We start from the raw sequence: 11,198 nt of genomic DNA, 5'->3' as shown, positions 1-11,198 counted from the left end.
GATCACGGCGCAGGGATTCCAAAACATCTTGACAGGTTGAAATAATGAGCTGAAAACACGTAAAAGGGATAAATGTAAATTCCTGCCTTTTGGTTTAAGGGAGGCGGGGGGGGGGGGGAGGGAGAGTTTCATAAACATGAGAAGAGAGAAACAGGTCTTAGATGCAGGATAGTCAAACTTACTCTTCCTTATTCCTGCCATGCCTGCTCCCCTGCCTACCCCCGCCTGGGGACGTCCCTGGGACAGGCTGTCCGCCCCCACAGAGGGCAAGTCCTTCCTCCGGATGTCCCCAACATGCTTCTCTACCTTCACTCTGGGGCTTCTCATGGACACTGGAATTCTCTGCTCACAAGCCTCTCCCTCCATGTGTCTGGCCCCAGGAATAGGCAGAGGGCCCACAAATGAGTGAATACGGATTCGGGAAAGAGGGGCACTGTGCCCAAAGAGAGGAGGGAACGCTCCATCTCCGGGGGGATCCCAGTGCGTGAAAGACACCAGGAATCTTGTTTGCAGGCTCTAAATGCCCGTCCAGAATTATTTGTTGAGTGTGAACAATAATACAGTCTCCGTGCCTGACCACGGCGGTAAGGGCTCCTTTGTCTGATTAAGAGCTGTCCGCCGTGATGGATGGGCTCCCGCCAGACAGCTGAAACCTCTCTCCTCCTGACAGGACGAGCGATAGCCGGGCGGAAACTGACCCCCCGCTGACACGCTCAGCTCAGAATATCTCAGTTTCCCTGCGGCCCTGATGGAGTAGCTGTCACGGGTAGAAGTGAGGGCTCCCCCCACGCCCCCAGGGGGTCACGAGTTTCTCCAAGGACGGCTAGGGAAGGAGCTATGACATCGGGGGTCAGTCAAAATCCAAGCCACATGGACCTTCCGAAACTGACCTCGGATGCAGGGTGGTCTGGGCAGGGTGGCCCAGGTGCAGCCTCTCCCGGCTGGGCTGGGCCGAGCAAGGTGCAGTCAAGCCCACTCCGCGGCTGAGCACCCGGGGCACCGTTCATGTAGGAGCCCAGAAATTGGTTTCGGGATAAGTCCTTTCCCAGCCAGACTAGATGCACGCCGCGGAGGGTGACCCAGCCAGGCCTCACCAAGATCTCCGGGCAGATTGGGGCGAGCGGGTGCAAAAAATGATCTTCTGTTTGGGGGGTAGAGAAAGCAAGGGTTGAGAAGGGCCATGTTTGGCCTTAGGTCATGTGGCAAGGTCTTCCAGGAGGGCAGCAACCCGCCCTTGCTCATTGTGGTCCCTAAGTAGGGAGCTAATATGTAATGTACCCTCTGTTGTCCCCTCTCCACAGGACATTCCCAACAGCAGGGTGGGGAGCTGCAGGTAAGAGAATTGGGGGGTGGCGTCAGCCAGCGGGGGCAGGTGGGGGGGAGAGAGGGGCTCTGAGCTAAGAGCAGGGGTGCAGGGATGTTGTGGAGGAGCCCTGAGACTCAAACTCCTCCCGTGTCTCACAAAGGGACCTAAACCAAGGGATAGTGGCTGCCCTCTGGGACCCGGTGATGACATAAGGAGACCCCAAGGCCTGGCGGTAACAGGCAACCAACAGATGAGTACTGATGAGGCCCAGAGCCCTCGGGCCAGGGACCCCTGCCCCCACCCCCATCCTTGATGCCCAGCATCGCCACAGGAAATGGGGGTGTTGCATCCTTGCTGGGAGGTCTCAGCCAGCAGAAACAGGTCAACGGTCAAGAGGCACAGGCAGACCAGAAAACGGCTCAAAGGGCTAGCGTGCTGGTCTTGCATGCGGGAACCCTGGTTTCAATCCCCAGCACTATGTGCTCTCCTGAGCACAGAGTCACATGGTGCCCTGAGCACAGAGCCAGGAGTAGCCCCCAGCACCTAACAAAAGAGGCCAGAGGTCATGGTGGAATAGGGACTACTGGCCTCAGACAGAGTTCTGGGCTGTAGAGAAAACCGAGAGCCAGAAGCTCCCCCAGCCCCTGAGCAGGGCAGAGTGGGGGGCTGTCTGGCTCTTTCTCCTGCTGGGCGTGGGGATCCATGGGGGGTTGTGGGTGGACTGGAGCTCCTTCCCCTCTAAGGATGCCACTTTGTCCCTCAGGAAGCTGGGGAACATCTGGCTTGTTCATGCCGTCTCTCTAGTTAGATCCCTAATAAGTCCTGCTGAGCCCAAGGAAAAACCCTAGAGAGGGCTGTGGCCCGGGGCAAGTTCACATGAGAAATCCAGGGACTGAGAGCAGTGGTCAAACTGGTGCCCCTCACTCACCCATGGGCCTCTGGGGTTTGTTTTTAGGGTTATTTGGGGGCGGGGGTGCCACACCCAGATGTGCTCAGAGTTTACTCCTGGGTCTGCGCTCGAAGATCCCACCAGACAGGGCACTGGGGAGCTTATGGTATGCCGGGGATCAGACCCAGGACAGCTACACACAGGCAAGAACCCTCCCTGCTGTGCTACCTCTCTGGCCCTTTCAGAGACTTCTGGGTGGAGCAAGGATCCACCTCTCTGCAGGCAGACAGGAACTCGGAAGCCTGTCTCGCAGATCCAGGCCTCAGTGGCCTCCTGCAGGGGCTCCTGCTGGCCCCATCTGTCCCTGTGCCCTTTCCCCAGACAGACAGTTCCTCAGAACTCAGCACATAGCACCATCAGTTTCTAGGGAACCGGGAAGATGGGCTGCAGTGGTGGGATGGTGGGGGTGGGGGTGGGGGGGGACAGTCCTGTAAGGTAGACCGAGGTCAGCACAGGGGCCTGCTCCAGCAGATGGCAAGAGGGGCCCCAAGACCCATCCCTCCCCATCGGCATGACCCCAAGGCCATCCTCCCCCGGCACGATGGCCGGACAGGAGGCTGTAATCACGGCCTGTCACTCACACACTTCCCGGGAGAGGGCCAGCCCGCTCTGCCACGGAAATGAAACTCCCGCTTCAGATGGCTCATTCTGCCTGTCAGGAAATTTCAAAGTCCCAACAATAATAATATCTGGAACTGGGGTGGCGCAGAGCAAACCAGGGGCTCAGTGGGAGCCCGAGCCGGGAGGAACAGCCACCCCCTGTCCGTGGCTGCAGAAGCCCCAGCTCAGGGAGACCCCAGGCCAGGCTCCAGCTTACGGGGTGGGGGGCACAGGGAGAGTCGGGGCAGCCGTGAGCATAACTGTCTGTGGACTCCCGGTGCCCATCTGAAGCTTTCCTAGGAGGGAAGATCCCCGGCCATAAATCACAGTAATGTTTGTTATCAGCCCTTGTGCCAGGAGCTAGAACTCTCTAGCTCCCACTTAATCCTTGCCATGACCACCAGTCAGTGCCTGTAAGGGTTACCCTCGCGTCTCCGAGGGGAAAAACCAAGACCAGAGAGCTTGTCTGAGGACCCACTGCAGGAATCAGGACTTGAACCCGAGTCCCCTGAAGGCAGAGTCTCTGCTCTCCCCCCTGCCCTCTGCACTGCCCCTGGGGAGCATTGGACAAGCTGCCCGCTTTCCCTTTCCCTCTGCCAGGAAATGCAGGGGATGCTCCTGGAGGCATGTCACCAGGGGCACCCCCTTCCTCACAGACAGCTGTCCTAAAGCCCTGGCAGGGTGTGTAGTGAGTCAGGGACCCGGGGCAAGAATGTCCTTGCGTCTGTCCTACAGACTGGGCTGTGGCGGGCAGTCTGCAAGGAGGGGCTCCGAGTGGGCTCCCAGCAGCTGTGCCGTGGGCCTGCCGGTCTCAGGTCCCCCAGTGTCCCTCTACCCCCAAGTCTCAATGTCCAGGGTGTGAGGGGCTCAGGCAAAAACAACAGCTGCCCGGGGCAGAGATGGCCCAGAGACCCCTAGGGATGTGAGGTGTCATTCAGACCCTTTCCCCGTAAGTGTGGTCCCAAGTCCCCCATCCCCCAGAGTCCCCTCCAGCAACACCCAGAAATCAGCTGCTCTGGATGTCCCATGGGGTCACTCCGGGGCAAGGGGAGATTGAGAGCAGAGCGAGGGCTTGGGGTCAGTGCATCCTCGCCAACCTTGGCCATGGTCCGTCCCTGAGAAGACCTGACCCAAGCCACAGTGATGCTGCTAGTCACGGCTCCCGGGGCAGGTCCGGTCACTGCTGGGAGCCTCAGTGTGGACGAGGAGAGGACAGCTCAGGTCAAGGTGGAGACCCCCAGGCCACCAGAGGCACGTGAGACGTGGCTGTGAAGCGTGCGGGTAGAGAAACACTGTACCCAGACTCAACTTCTGTCCTAGCCCAACCGAACCCCCCACAGCTGCATCCCGGATGGGACAGGAAGGCTAGCCCAGCTGGGGGTGGTGATGATTTCGGACTCAGCTAAAGCCCAGCTGGGCAGAGGCCGGTTAAGGTCCTCTTAGAGCAGGCGTTATTAGGAACAGAACACTCAGAAGAATTTTATGTTTTATGTTCATTTAGGGCCGCACCTGGTGGCACTCGGCGGCTACTCCTGGGTCTGTGCTCAGGCTTTCTGCTGGCGGTGCTCAGGGTACCATGCTCAGGGTACCATGCTGGCGGTGGAACCCAGGCCAACCACGTGCAAGGCAAGCGTCCTCTCTCTGTCCTATCTCTGTCCTTTCTCTGTCCTATCTCTGTCTCTGGCCACAGAGGAATTTTTTTTAATATATTTTTTATTTATTTGTTGAATCACTGTGAGAACAGTAACAAAGCCTTTCAGTTCAAGTCTCGGTCAGTCATACAATGATCAAACACTCGTCCCTTCACCAGTGCACATTTTCCACCACCAAGAACCCCAGTATATCCCCCCTCCCACCCACCTCCCACCTGTGTGGCAGATTTCCACTTTCTCTCTCTCTCTCTCTCTCTCTCTCTCTCTCTCTCTCTCTATTGATCACATTCAATATTACGACAAAAGACACAGAGGAATTTTTAAGTGGCTGCTTTTCTCTATCCTGGTGGGAAAGAAGAGTTTCCTCCTCCACTTTTTTCTCTACTAACAACATCGCTCCTGAAGGTAAAATTCATGAGTGTGGGTGGGGGTGGAGTCTTTGGACAGGGGCCCTGGGAGGGTTTCTCACTCTGGCCTCACAACCACAGTGGGTTTTCCTTCTCCCAGCTCTGTTTCTGCTCACAGTTCCTGCCCAGGGGGACTCGGTGTCTCTCCAATGTGGGCACCGGAGTTTGTTCTGTGACCCGTGTGCAGTGATGGAGTGAAGGGGAATCGCTGGTTTTCGGTTCACACACACACATACACACGATATGAGACCAGAGAGGAAGCAGCAGGTCCTTCTCTGTGTGTGTATGTGTGTGTGTGTGTGTGAGTGTGTGTGTGTGTGTGTGTGTGTGTGACTGTCCAGGTTTGTGTTTATCCCCAGGTTCTTCCCTCACCGACAGGAGGAATGAGGACCACAAACCCCACTCTTGCCCCCAAGAGCACCAGGGAGAAGTTTAGCTGAATGGTTTGGGGGGGAAGGCTTGTCCCGCTCTATCGCCCACATGTTGCCCCTCAAAGTGGCTCTAGGGTGAAGGGTTAAGCAAGCTGCCTCCCACACCGCAGCAACCCCCTCTCTGCGGGGGGGCCCCATTACCAGGAAACAGGCTGAAATGGTTTTAAGAATTCAGCTCTTCTCCTGTCTGATTGAAGTGCAGAATGCCCTAGGCAGGCTGCCCTCCCCCTTGGACCTGGTTTGTCCTGGGAATTGATACAAAACAAATTTTTTTTCTAGGCTGACTCACAGCTTGATGGTGTCTGTCTGAAGCAGGAAGGAGCTGACTTGTGTCCCATCCCTCCTCCGCCAGGGTGGACCCGAGGGGGTGTTGGCTCCCAGAGGTACAGGGGCTGCTGGGAGGGCCTGGGGAGGGTCTTGGCCATAGGAAAGTCGGGTCCAGTGAGTGACACCAGCTGGGGGTGGCAGAGAAGGGGCAGCTCTGTCCACTTGTGAATAGAGCCCTCGCACCCCAAGGTAGTGGGAATAAATCCTTAGACGAGGTAAACCTAGGGGTTCCCCTGTGTCCCCCCATCAACACTGCCCCCACCCCCGGTAATGGAGCATGGCCCTCAACTCTGCCCTGTGGAACTCTGGATCCTCAAAGAGTTTATCCCGGAGCCTGGGGGGTGAGGGTGGTTTCCATGTGCTCCCTAAGAAGGAGGAGCGTACCTCAGAGCACATAATGACACAGCAGAACGGAGCACCAGGCACCTCTTGAAGCCAGAAGAATGGCAAGTCTCAGCTGCTGCTCTTGGGTGCCAGACAATGAAAACAAACAAACAAAGGAGCTAGGAGTGTGGTACAGGGGTTAAGGGGCTTGCCTTGCATGCAGCTAACCCTGGTTCAACCTCCTGTATGCCCATATGGTTCCTGAGCACCACCAGGACTGGTCCCTGAGTGCCAGAAGTAAGCCTGGCTATCCCAGTTCTCCCTGGGACTCTGTTCCCAGGACCGCTTCCAGGACTTAGTCCAATGAGGTTGAGACTCCCAACTTCATTTAACAGAGGAGAAACTCAAGATTAGACTGTTAGTGGCTGACCCAGGAGCAGGCCTCAAATCTTGTCTCTAATCCAGAATTTCCTCCCTGCATGCATGTATTGGGACTTAGGATCCACAGAGAATCCTTTACTGGTCCCTCAGTGCAACACCAGGCTCCCCTGGAGAGGCATTAAGTACACCAGGTTCTAAAGAGAAAATGAGAGAATTTTAGAACTGGAAAGTAGCTAGATCATTATTTTCTTCTTGTTCCATTATAGAGAAAGAGAACGCAGAGAGGCCAAGACTCTTGCCTAAAGACACACAGCCAGTTGCTCTTCTCACTATAGCACCGGTTTGCATTTCCATCGTGGAGCTCTTGTTTGGAGATTTTGGAGTCCTATCCTGTCCTCCCATTGTTCGTCAATTTGCTCGAGTGAGCCCAGTAACATCTCCATTGTCAGACTTCTTGTGACTGTGTTTGGCATATTGAATACATTACAGGTAGCTTGCCAGGCTCTCCGAGAGGGGCAGAGGAATTGAACCTGCTCGGCCAGGCTGTCTGCGCGCAAGGCAAATGCCTTACCACTGTGCTATCACTCTAGATTTTGGAGTAATTTGGACAAATCACTGAAACATTTGGGCTTCCATGTTATGTCTCGAAGGACAGGATCTGAGATCCCTTTAAAAAAAATTTGTCTTAGGAAATTTACTGTACCTATTTTTGATGTTTTCATATACACTCTCAGATTTAACTCATAATATTTGCTTGGATGATGCAAAACATCGAGTGGTAATTAATGGTAACTGGAAACCTATATTTGTACTGGCCCGTAGATGGGTGTCAGGCTCATGGGAAGGTTTTTAACCTGGTCTCCCAAGCGATGCTCAAGGAGCCTCTCACCAGTTCCGGCATGACTGGGAAAGAACTTCCCAGAGATACACTCAGTGATGTTCTGGGGAATCAAACCAGGTACCTGCACCTTAACTCTTCAACTGCCTCTCCGGTCCCTCGTGGGCAGGCAGGCTAGAGGATTTGGGGTCATACACTTTTGAGGGGGACATGATCTTTTCGAGCACAGGAGAGAAGTGTTCTTTCCTGGACAGCAGGGAAGCGGCTTTCCCCTGCTGAGTTCACCCTGACTTTTGTGGCCCCGTTTTACTCATCCACACGACAGCCACAGTAAGGTTCTCTGTCCTGCTGAGGACCGGGGCAGCTTGAAAAGGTCAGTCAAAGGGAAGAGAGTCTGCATGCGGAAGGAGTTTTGAAAAGTAAGAGATGTTTGTGACGGAAGGTGAGAGGGAGCTGGCGGGGGCGGGGTGCGGTTTCTGGGGTTCAGGTGGGGGGTGATGGGAGAAGAGGCGGCCTCGGCCTGGGAGGCTGGTGAGCGTTTCCATGCCCTCATTACCAGAGGTGCTCCTGTCAGATTTAAACCAGCCCCAGCTTCACGGCTCTGTTCACTGCGATATTTTTAGGAATGGCAGCCCCAAGGAACGTGTTTTGGAAAAAGCAGACTTTCCTGAATTTGCTGCTGGGTATTATTTTTATGCCAATGCTCTATTATCCGCCTTCAAAATATACATCATATTTATATTGCCTCTGTTAAGCATATATTTTTATTTTATTGCTTACCATGTGGGTGACATTTGGTTATTGAATGTCTGGAGAATTGGACCCGGTGGTTTTTTTTTTTATTCTTCCTTTCGTAAGTGCTTGCTCTGATGTATTAATCTTTACAAAAGGGATGAGACAGGGACACATAAGCATTCGCACTCACACACACACACTAATCACATTGCCATTTTATCTCACTTTGCGGGTGTGTGGCTACATTTATAAGAGCCGACAGGTCTGAAATAGGTGGTCTGAACAGCTCCAGGTGGGGAGCGGGGAAGCCAGCAGCCTCCGGGGACTCAGCACAGGGAGGGAGGCAGGGAAAGGCTTTTGTCTCCTGTTTGTGAAGGGCACACCAGGCAAGAAGAAAGGGTGGGACCATTGTAAGCCCAAACCGAAAGGGGCCGGGGGATAAATTTTACATGTCTATAAAAATATAGACATGCATTTTATAGATATTTTATATCTTTGTATCTGTATATCTATCCCGCCCCTCACATAATTCCTGATCCTGGGCTCAGTAAATGGTTATTGAAGAAAAGAACAAAGAAATGGTCACAGAAGCCATTTATTGAGGTTGTAGTCTATGAGAAACTCTTTGCATGCATCTTCTCTTAGCCCCCCACCCGCCCCGAATCCCCAGCATCCTGGCAAAATAATTTCATTATCTCCCTTTAAAAAATAAAGGGTAACTGCAATTCTCAGAAAGTAAACACAGAATTGTCACATAACCTAGAGCTTAAATTGTCATATAACACGTCTTTTTTGTAGGAGTCTGCCCAAAGGAATTGAAAACGGGTACTCACACTGATAAAACTGGACTTGAGTGGTCCTGAAGCACTATTCACAATAACCAGGAAGAGGAAATAGCTTCTGTTGATGAATGAATGCAAGGAGGGGTAGATGAACGGATGCATACAATCGATTATTATTCTGTCTTTGGTCAGTAGTCAGAGACATGTGTTTGACATATGCTTCGGCCTGGGTCTGAGTCCAGCACCCTATTGACCCCTGAGCACTGCCAGATATAGCCGTGGGCACCACTGGAGTTGCCTTAATGGCCCCCAAGCATCATCAGGCCCAAACAGCCCCTCTTTGCTGGGCCTGAGCATTGAACTGTTTGGTCAGGTTGACCAAGATTTGCTGGGAGTGACCCTAGGGCTCTGAGCACTGCTTGGTTGCCGCCTCCCCCAGCCGACTAAAAAGGAATGAAGTGTTGGTACATGCTACAATGTGGATCAACCTCAAAAACATTATAAATCAAAGAAGCCAGATACAAAAGGTCACATATTCCATTTATATGAAACAGTTCACAATAGGAAAATCCATGGAGACAGAAAGCAGATTAGTGGTTGCCAGGGGCAGGAGTGGGGGTGGATGGGGAGTCGCTCCTTAATGGATGTGGGGTTTTATTCGGGGTGATTAAAATGTTCTGGAACTGCATAGAGCTGATGGCTGTGCCACTTTGTAAATGTACTAAATGCCAGTGAATTGTTCACTTGCAGACAGTTGCTTTCAAGGTCCTGTGATGCTCGCTTTAATTAAAGTAAAAGAAAACCGAGCAGAGAGGATTTGGTAGATGGGTTCCTTCAGCAGTCCTGGTCACACTCCCCTTGTAACCCTTCAGGTCTTTGCACATCTGACTCTGGGCTCTGGCCAGGTGATTCTTTGGCCAAGGGGACAGCAGCAAATTGAAAGGAGGTGCCAAGAAAGCCCAGTCATCTCCACACACTCTCTCAGACTTCAGTATTGCCATGAGAGCAGTCCTGGGCTGGCTTTGGAGGTGACCCACATGCAGCAGAGCTGTACTACCCTGCCAAGACCACCCTCAACCAGCCAGTGCCCGGTTGACCTGCCAACCAAGAGCAGAGGCATGAGAGGCCTCAGTCAAGATCAGTTAAGCCTGTCTCACCTCTGCAGGGCCTCCCAGGCTACTCGGAGACTCCCGAGTGTGGTGCAAAGTCATTATCCTCTGTGTGTGTGTGTGTGTGTGTGTGTGTGTGTGTGTGTGTGTGAGAGAGAGAGAGAGAGAGAGAGAGACAGAGAGAGACAGACAGACAGACAGATAGACAGAGACAGAGAGACAAAGACAGAGGCAGAGAGACAGAGAGATAAGAGACAGAGAGATAAGAGACAGACAGAGATTCTGGTGCGGCGGATGAAACCCAGGGTTTCACACAGGAGGTCTGTGCTCTCCCCTCTTCCTCTGAGAAGCCAGTCGAGTTGCAGTGTGGTCCAGTAGGAGCATCCCCACACCCAGACACTGCAGGGCTTTGCTGGAGGTCTCATGTCCAGAATGGTGATGTCCAATATCCTGATGTCTCTTATCCAGGATGCCAAGTCCAAGAGCTTCCGGAGTGTTGTTGTATTTAGAGGGGTAAGAGTGTCTGCGTCCAGCCTGGGAGGAAAAGGCCTGGGGCTGACTAGTGCCGTCTGCCCCAGCGAGTGGGAGGCCGTAAGGGAAGTCTGCATGCTTGGAGTGAAGGCCTTCGTGGTAGGCGGTCTCTTCCCAGCTGACATTTGTCCTCTGTCAGAAAACTGGGGGATCCCAAGTCCCCGTTGCCCAGGAAGCAGAACTCAGCTTGTTCAACTATTTTGTGTGTGCATGTGTATATTTTTCCATGGCTTGGGTTTGAATAATCTGTCCCCTGATACTCCTGTATTTCAGAAATTGCTACCTAAGGCAAATTCTCCACTTTTAAACTCATTTCCTGAGTCGGTCTTTTTAAACCCCACATTAAATATTGATCTGCCCTGGAGAGATTTAATTTATTTAGTAGAGACAGGTTCGACGCCCCCAGAACTGTCAAACCCAGAAATGGGGCCATGCCCTTCCTAAAGCAATAACCATCCGGGACGGTGACAGACGAGCCAAGGGCACTGGGACCTGCTTCCTGCCACTCTCCCGCTCGGGCCAGGCCTGCTTTCCCGGACTCCCGCCCTCCACACGGCCAGAGTGTCTTTGAGAACCTTTCCTATGAGGACATGTGCCTGAAAGCCAAGAGACCAGTCTGGGCTGACAGGATCCAGCCCACAACCAGCCTCCCCCCCCCAACAGCCCCCCTCACCCACAGGGGTTGGGGAGTAGCGGGGAGAGGCATAAGGGTGAAAGGCAGAAAATTCGTTTTTTCTCCACCTGCTCTACTCCTGGGGTGCTCGGTCCTGAGCTCTGACCAACAGACTTTAGCGCCTCTGTGTCAAATCCTGTCTCGGACCCAAGG

The sequence above is a fragment of the Sorex fumeus genome, unplaced genomic scaffold (genome assembly GCF_029834395.1).
Source record: "Sorex fumeus unplaced genomic scaffold, SorFum_2.1 ptg000063l, whole genome shotgun sequence".
NCBI lineage: Eukaryota > Metazoa > Chordata > Mammalia > Eulipotyphla > Soricidae > Sorex > Sorex fumeus.
Note: the sequence above shows the minus strand (reverse complement) of the source record.